At 37.1% G+C, this 9,165-nt stretch overlaps 1 pseudogene; it reads right to left on the reverse strand.

Moving 5' to 3' along the window:
* Positions 1-4,564: 4,564 nt before the first annotated feature.
* LOC146406206 (olfactory receptor 5M5-like) lies at positions 4,565-7,810 on the reverse strand (annotated as a pseudogene).
* Positions 7,811-9,165: the final 1,355 nt, after the last annotated feature.

A 9,165-nucleotide genomic window follows, 5' to 3' on the forward strand; every position in this document is an offset into this window, starting at 1 on the left:
TAGTAATATTTGGGCTAGTTCCTAATATACACAAAATAGACATCCTAAAATGATGTGGGAAAAACAATGGGCTTTCCAAAATTATAAGTGAGGGAAATGGTTGCTTGTATTTATAAGGTTGATTCCTTTTCCCTGTGGCATTCTTTTTTTTCATGTCAGGATTAAGCAATCAATTCTTATAATTAAAAGTTCCTTGAAGATAATTCAGGAATTTTGAATGTGGAAACTAGGACTAGCTTAAGCATCTCTTCTGCATGTTCTTCCTCACCTTTCTTGGTGGTGACCTTGCCTACTGCTTGCCATGCATTGTTGGGTACCATGCTCCCTCACTACTGCCATCACTAAGAAGAAAGAGCTGCATAAAAGAGTAAGTTAGTCATTCATTTTACTTGGTCACCAATTCAGCAAGGGCTTATTTTACCACATGGATTAATTGCAGTGATCATATATTTATTTGAAAGAAAACAATATTTTGGTCTCCTTTTTCCTGATTTTTTAAAAAAATATATGTATGTTTTTCTAAATATATATATATATATACACACACACATACACATTTTTAAGAAAAAGACAAGACCATGGGCAAACAATATCAATTTGAGACACATTAGAAACTCATTTTAAAAACTTAAGAGTTCCTGGGTGGCACAGAATTTAAGGATCAGGCATTGTCTCTGTGGCTTGCATTACTGCTGAGGTGTGGGTTCGATCCCCAACCCAGCACAGTGGGAGTGGGTTAAGAATCCTGTTTTGCTGCAGCTGTGGCTCAGATTTGACCCCTTGCCCCAAAACTTCCTTATGCAGCAAGTGTGGCAAAAAACAAAACAAAGCAAAACCTCAAGCCCATTGTACAGCTGAAGATACTGAGCTTAAAGAGAATAAGCAATTTTCTCAAATTCAAAGATCTAAGTGGACTGACTTGCTGAGATGAGAATGCACATCTGACTACAAATCTCTTGTTTTTAGTCGTGAACATTTATAGATTCCCTCAGATTTCATCTCATTTCACCGAAGTATTAAACATCTACTACCATGAATCAAAAAATCCCCATGCTTTCCAGGTTTAGGGAAGAAATTTCAAAGACATTCATTACAACATTTAGCGTGAGAGAGAACTAAGAAAAGTAGGTTTAATTACACTTTAATGATTCTTTTTCTAGAGTCCAGTCCATTAGTTTAAGGCAAGTTACCCTATGTCAGCTTCTTCAACTTTCAGATGTTAAATATGTATATACTAGGTGTCATTTCCAAATCCAAATATTTTACCCTTCATATTTCTTAATATTTAAGAAAATCAAATACATATCTTGAGACTTTTTTGGGGACTCTCACTCATAAGAACTTTTTTTTTCCTTAGAGGTTAGTGGTGCCAACTTAAAAAAAAATATGCACAAGCTAAAATTTGACAGTTAAGTTTTTTTGGAGGCAAAATGAGAACTGTAGCCTGGGAGGCAGCATTTCAGATACCTCTGAAAAACTGCTCCAAAGAGGTAAGGGGGAAAGTCAGTATATATGTGATTTTGGTGAAGGTAAATGTATGTGCACTCAAGCACACAAATTGTTTGCTGAGAAGTTTGCTGCTAGTTTCTTAAAGGTTACTTCTAGTCACAAGGAGCAGATGCCACCATGAAAGATTTTAGTGCTTTTCTAGATAGAAGGAAATGCAAGAATTTGGCTCATAAATTTTTTTCCAGAAAATAATTTACTATCTAAGACATGTTCTGCCAGTTTTCCCACAGCATGGGGTGCCTCCCTCTTGATCTTCACCCTGAGCTTCTTTCAGGGGGTGTTGAGGGTCAGCAAGTGCAGTGGCTCATGATTAAATCCATGTAGAGGCAGATGGTGAGTGCCCATCTCTAGTTTACAGTGGAACTAAGGTGGAACTAAGCTTCTGCTCAGCAACTGGGGGGATAAGGGTGCTTCATAACCATGTATGTTAGGACCTTGATAACAGCAGGAAGTGGGCAGCAGGACCCTAAATCTGTAAAGAAGTGGGGAACTAAAAAGACAGCAAAGATAAGAACAGATAAATAAGTAACCAATACTTATGTGTTTTTTTTTTGTTTGTTTGTTTTAATAAAGTTAATCCCAAGATGGAAGCAAAGAATTCAAAATCTTGGCAAGAAATGAAATCGGCCTGGGAAGGAGACTGTCATTTGCCAGATTAATAATGGAGACCATTCATTCATACCGTCACTATCTACCTTGGTCAAAAGAAATCATTGCTCTTTACAGAATTCTTGTGTCGACTAAAAAAATATAACATGAACTTTGAGAGTTAAGTTTTATTTGGGGTAAAATTAGGACCTAAGCTCCAGAGACAGCATATTAGGTAGCCCGGAGAAACCACTCCAAGGAGGCAAGGGGGTAAGCTAGGATATATAAGTTTTGGAAACAAAAGGAAGGTAGTAGGAACACAAGATTTATAGAGAACCAGACTTACAGAAGATTTACAGGAAACCATTTCTATGGAAAGACATAAAGGTCTGGGATTACTGGAATCTCTCCTTTGATATGCTTTCCTGAGTTCCCTTGGAGGTGGCTGTTCTCACAGGTGACCAGGACATCTTTTGTTGGGGCCACTAACTACAGCCCAGGAAGATATGTCATAAAGGTGAAGGGGGTGGTGCATGCAGCCATGCACACATTTTATTGATGTTCTCTGCTGGTCTCATGTAGGTCACCACAAGTCACAGACATTAATCATCATTGATGGACCCTAGTGTTTCTCTAGATATAAGGAGATGCAAGAATTGGGCTCAAAAAATCTCCTGAAAATATCCAACTACCTGAAAGCCCATTCTTCCAGCCTTCCCAGAGCACAGAATACCTCTCTCCTGGTCTCCACCCTGATCTCCACTCTGGGGGTTCTGTGGGTTGGCAGCTGCAGTGGCTCATGTTCTACTCAACATAGGGGCTGATGGCACACTTGTCTCTCAGAAACCTGAAGAATGAGGACAAAATCTTGTGCCTCCATGTCACTACTCAGAAAGTATTGATGGTTTCTGTAGATACCAAATTTAGTCTAAATATCGTAGCAAACATCCCCATCCCTCTTCTTCATGTGACCCTGTTTACAATTTAGCCTCAATTTGTCTGAAATTCTTATCCATTATTGGTGTCCCAAGCAAGACCAAGATATTCTCCTTTTATTAGTTGCCTCTTTCTTTAGGAAATGCCTTTGCATCTATCCTCTACCTTTTGAAATTCTATTCAATTCCAAAGCCTAGCTCTACCCTAAAAGCCTTGAAGTCCAGTAGGATGCTAAGGGGCATTCCCTGGACCAGCTCATCCCTTATATCCTCTGCTTTCTCATCTCTCTGAAGTATCTAGCTAATAGAATCTGGTGCTCATTTCCTGAGTTGTTTTACAAAAGTCAACTTCCTACCCCCAACCAAATGGAAGAGGTTAGCTACTTGACAACCATGGGCATAGATCTCCCGGGTTTTCTGGAGTTTAAGGACTGATCACATTAATCCCTGTGACTTAGCCCTCTTACCTCATCATCAGCCAATCAGAAAGTGTGCACTAGCTGGTCACTTACCCTGTGACTACACTCCCTCACCTGGCTTTTAATAATGCTTTGCAATTTTGGGAGTTCCTGTCATGGCTCAGTGGTTAACGAATCCCACTAGGAACCATAAGGTTGTGGGTTCGATCCCTGGCCTTGCTCAGTGGGTTAAGGATCCGGTGTTGCCCTGAGCTGTGGTGTAGTTCGCAGACTCAGCTTGGATTCCACATTGCTGTGGCTCTGGCATTGGCTGGCAGCTACAGCTCCAATTCGACCCCTATACTGGGACTCTCCATATGCAGTGGGAGTGGCCCTAGAAAAGACAAAAAAAAAAAAAAAAAAAAGATCAAACAAATGCTTTACAATTTAGATTCTAGGAGTGTGGGATATTTTGGGGGCATGAGCCACCTGTCTCCTTGCATGGACTGCCACTCAGCTTCAAACTCTGATGTTTCAGTTTCCTTGGCCTCACTCATGTGTCAGGCACATGAACTTGTGCTAAGAGCCTTAGTCAAAATTAATTTTTTTCTTTCTCTGTGCTCACAAAATAATTGTTTAATATATCAACTGTTTCGTTTATCTTAGCAAGTCTCTTGGTAAGACAGTTGTGGAATTTTTTCCATCAATAAACATTACTCTTCATAAGCGGGGAGTGTACATTTAATCATTTTTAAAACTTTCAGTAGTTTGTTTTTGATAAACTTTAATAACTTTGTGTTGAGCTAAGTTAAATTAATATGTGGCCACAAAGATATTAATATATTAAGATATTTTAATTATTTAAGGTGTGAAATAAGAGGGAACCTGTGGTCAATATAATCTTGCCCAGGTGAAATGGACTTTCATAAAGGTCATTAAGCAGAGGAAGTTTTCTAGGAAAAATACATTTTATTATAATAGTTCTCTCAATCCAAACTATCAAAAGAAACAATAATTTAAATATATTGAAATTCCCAAGCCAATGGCTACTTTTACATACATTCTGACTCTCTAAGCTCATTCATCAGATCATCACATCATGAGTATATAATTTTGGGCTTCATACTTCTAGTGTCAGTCATAAATATCAATGACATTAAGGGTCACCTGTATTTCTGCATCTATGTTTGGGTGGCAAGATTTAACCTCTCCAACTCCCTTCTCATAATCCTCATCTCCTACATCTTCATTCTCATTGCCATCCTGAAGATGTGTTCTGCTGAAGGCAGGCGTAAAGCTTTTTCCACCTGTGGGTCCCATCTAATGGCAGTGACTGTGTTTCATGGGACTCTGTTCTGCATGTACGTTAGACCTCCCATGGACAAGTCAGTGAAGCAGTCCAAAGTCATTGCTGTTTTATACACTTTTGTAAGCCCTATGTTGAACCCCATCATTTACGGTCTGAGGAATCAGGATGTGAAACAAGCTTTTCAAAAACTGATCAGAAGAAATGAACTTTAGAAGTTAAATTACGGTGTATTCTTCTTTATATACTAAATATATATATATGAGAACTGGATCCAAACTTCACTGCATTTACAGAAGAGTTGATTTTAAATCCATAATGGAAAGTTATAATCTAAAGACAAAATAGTAAAGACAGGTATAAAAAATTTAGTTTTACATGTGATATGTACATGAATTGTGTGTAATATTTGGGCACTATTTTATTATGTATGTAGATATGGGAATAATTATTCATTCTTCATACATTTTTACCTTTATAACTTTATAGGTAAATTTTGCCTTATAAAATGTGTACATTTTTATAGTAAAGATTCAATCTTTGAAAGAATATAACATAAAAGCATAAAATATTTCCTTTTGTTTGCCCCACCCTGATCTTCCATTCTCACTTCTCAAAGTTACCATTATTAAGAACTCCTTATATTTATGGAGTTTTCATCGTGGCTCAGTGGAAATGAATCTGACTAGCATCCATGAGGATGCAGGTTCTATCCCTGGCCACACTTAGTGGGTTAAGGATCCAGCACTGCTATGAGGTGTGGTGTAGTTTGCTGACATGGCTCAGATCCCACATTGCTGTGGCTGTGGTGTAGGCCAGAAGCTGCAGCTGTGATTTGACCCCTAGTGTGGGAATTTCCACATGCTGTAGGTGTGGCCTTAAAAAGCCAAAAAAATAATAATTCCTTATATTTCAAAAAAAATCTATGTATCTACAAGCAAGAATATGGTATGGCCATATATGTACTCAAAATTGTTGACACACATGTTAACTGTCATGAACTAACTTTGGTCATTTATAATTCTGTTGCATTTACTATGCAGGAGCTTTGACCCCATAATTTAGAGAAATATGACCACAACTGCTGATAAGACTTGATCTTGCCTTGGGAGACAGAGCTTATAACCAATAAGACCCTCATGTCCATGCCTGGCATCTATTTATGTCTTCTGACCTGTGAGAGTCATCTTCCTCCTTAGGACATAACAGGAAACAAGAATCTTCAAACTATTTCTTAGGTATTAATTGATGATGTAGACAAAGAATGGTTCCTACAAAGAGTTAGGGCCTGCTTCAGGAGCATTGTGACTTCTCTAGAGTTTATCAATATTTCACCCTCTTAGGGACTTGGATTTTCACGCCTACTCTCATCTCTGCCTATCAATCTGTTTTTCAGGATGTGAAAGGTATTTTCCATTTATAAATCTATAGTTCAAATTTTACATCCACCATTATCGCAATTAGTTATTATATACCTGATTTTAGAATTAAATATGATGGATTGTCTGTAAATATTTTAATGCTAAGGGATGCAAATACAAGCTGATTTTTTAAGCTGTTAACATTTTAGGTGATTTTTGAAACTGCATAGCACAGACAAAGGTGATGAATATTTACTGGGTATCTACATTAAGCCAGGTACTGCTTCAAGTACCAAGGAAATTTTAAGGAGCTCTAGGATTGTATAGTTTTGTGAAACTGTAAAACTAAAGATCGACCTAATTGTTTAAGTGTTATAATATAAGAAAATGAAAAGTTTGATCCTATGGAGGAAAGAAGATTGTAGTCTTCTGACTGTGCAAGACAAGAACTTGTTCATTTTTTGTGCACCTGCTCCAACATACTGATAGCTCCAAATACAATATCATGTCAGATAAGGCAGGGTCTGAACAAAATACGTGGCTGATGTCACTTTCAGAGGAAAGGGAAAAGCCACATAACTGTAATTAGTCCCCCATTGACACATTTTTCTCAGTTATATTTCCAAGCATCATTTCTACCATAGAACCTATTTTTGCTTACTATTTCCTGTGGAATATTTTCATTGTCATTAATTCTATATGATCTCATTCAATTATTTCAAACTCTCTATTTCTAGATGTTATTAAAAACTTTATTTTAAATAATTGCCTACAAATTGCATTAAAACACACATGCAAACAAGTAACTATTCTTGTAAATTTAACATTCAGTTAATAGTTTGTTGGCTTCTACTTAAACAAATACCTAGAGATCTATTGCTTTTAAGCACACACACATATTCAGTTATGTAAAACAAGCCTGTTTATTATTTCAAATATTCTGATCTCAGTGTTCTTGGCTTTGTCTTTACAGCCTCACTTGTCTTGACACAAAATAAAAGTTCTATAATAATTGCAGGATTAAAAAAATAAATAAATAAATGCCCATTGAAAGTGAGGAAAGAGCCTCCATTTTTGCATATGTAAGAAAAATTTTTGAATGAATCAACAAGTCACTCTGAGGAAACCTATTAGCCTCCTTAATGAAAGTGTCAGAGCACCAGAGTCAGATGAGGGGTGGGTCGGCATGGTAGAAGTGATTAATGACGTTGGAGCCACAGAAGGTCAAGCAGTAGGTCCACATGGTTTCCATCAGGCCACTAAGGAACCCATAGACATATGGACCAGCAATCAGGCAGATAAAGACCCCTTTGGACATCTTGCTGCTATAAAGCAAAGGATTACAGATGGCCATGTACCTATTACAGCTAGCATGTAATACTCAGTAATCACCATGGCAATGAAAAAATAACACTGGATTAAACATGCTGTGTAGGAAATGGTTTTTTTCTCTGATAAGAAGTTTATCAACATCTTGGGGGTCACATTAGTGGAATAGCACAAATCCAAGCAGAACAAATTGGCAAGAAAGAAGTACATAGGGGTGTGGAGGTGAGAATATATCCTGATCAACACCAACATCACAAGGTTCCCTCACACCGTGATCAAATAGATCCCCAGAAACAGCACAAAGAGGATGGGCTGAAGATCTGGCTCATCCGTTAATCCCAAGAGAAGAAATTCAGTCACCAAGGCGGAATTTCCTCTGACCATTTTCTTAGGTGCCAGCATCATTCACTTAGGTGAATTAAAATAAATTAAGAAGTGAATGGGAAGTCCATCATATGCTCTTTCCCTCTCTTTCTCTCTTTCTCTTCTACCCTCAGTTACCCTCACACCCAGCTATTGTTAGATGGTGTCAGACTGTAGGAGATAGAATATTTAGAAAGATCATAACCTCTAAATCTAGGTATATAATGTGCAGATGATTCCCCAAAAGAATGGCTCCTGTGACTCTAATTTGTTTTGGAATGAGAGATTTATGACCCACAATTTGTCTTAAAATGGGTTGAACCACCAACTGCCACTTATAATTTGCTATAAAGTCACAGGCTTCATCATCAATCCCAGGAACGGTTTTGAACAAAACGGTGACGTATTTGAAAACATTTTGCTGTCCTTAGTGTGTGCATATTTAGAAAGTCAATTTTCAAGTGAAGATAAATTTCCCAGGATGGAGCACCTTCTTCGTCTGTTCTGCTGTAATAAACTCCAGCACATCCCCTCCCTTATCTTTCCATTCCAGTATCTCACAAATATAAGGACGAGGTACATTTCCTGATTACAAAGCATAAACCTAAATATAAATCATAATACGGTGGCTTCATACTAGCCAATGACATACCAGTAAAATCTCATTTGTATCTTGATTTAGAAAATTGCCTTTTTACCTTGTTATTGGTGGACATCAGAGTCCTCATCTATTCAATATCAGACTCTCCTCAATAATTTTCAAATTACAATTCTGGTTCATTATAACAGGTAGTTACCTTAGTTAATATTTAAAATTTCCCCAAAATTATCTTTCCCCAATAATTTAAAGAGAGATTTATAAAGTTCCACAAGTTTTATTTCTTGCTAGAATGAGTTTAATTCTCACTTAATTTCATCTCTCTTTTTTAATTACTTCATAAAATTGGCTTTTTGTGGAGGGGGAGAGACTGTTCTCTCAACAGATATTCTAGAAAAGTTTATAAGGCTATCAGGTTGTCACTTTAATATGGTTATTCAATATGTGTTGAATTATTGAATGAATGGAAATAATGATATTTGTAAAGTGAAATGATGAGTGTAAATACATAATTCCTGTAAAGATCTATAATTTCTATTGACCATTCTATATAGGAAATATGTAATGACTTATTTTAACTGGCTAAGAAAATAAGCTAACATTCAAAGCTGACTTTGTTATCACCTGATTCCTATGGGTGAAGATCCAAAATGGAAACAAGGAAAGAAAACGTAGGTACAGAAGTAGAGTTTTCAAGCCTACCTGAACCAAAGACTCAGCGACACTAGTGGTCCAAGTGATGAACTGCTGGGAATGATTTATATCCTCCTTGTAATTT

This window comes from Sus scrofa, chromosome 1, assembly GCF_054392235.1.
Source record: "Sus scrofa isolate SSC_HxYL_T2T_F1_AM1 chromosome 1, Sscrofa_HxYL_maternal_Yorkshire_Landrace_v2.0, whole genome shotgun sequence".
Lineage (NCBI taxonomy): Eukaryota > Metazoa > Chordata > Mammalia > Artiodactyla > Suidae > Sus > Sus scrofa.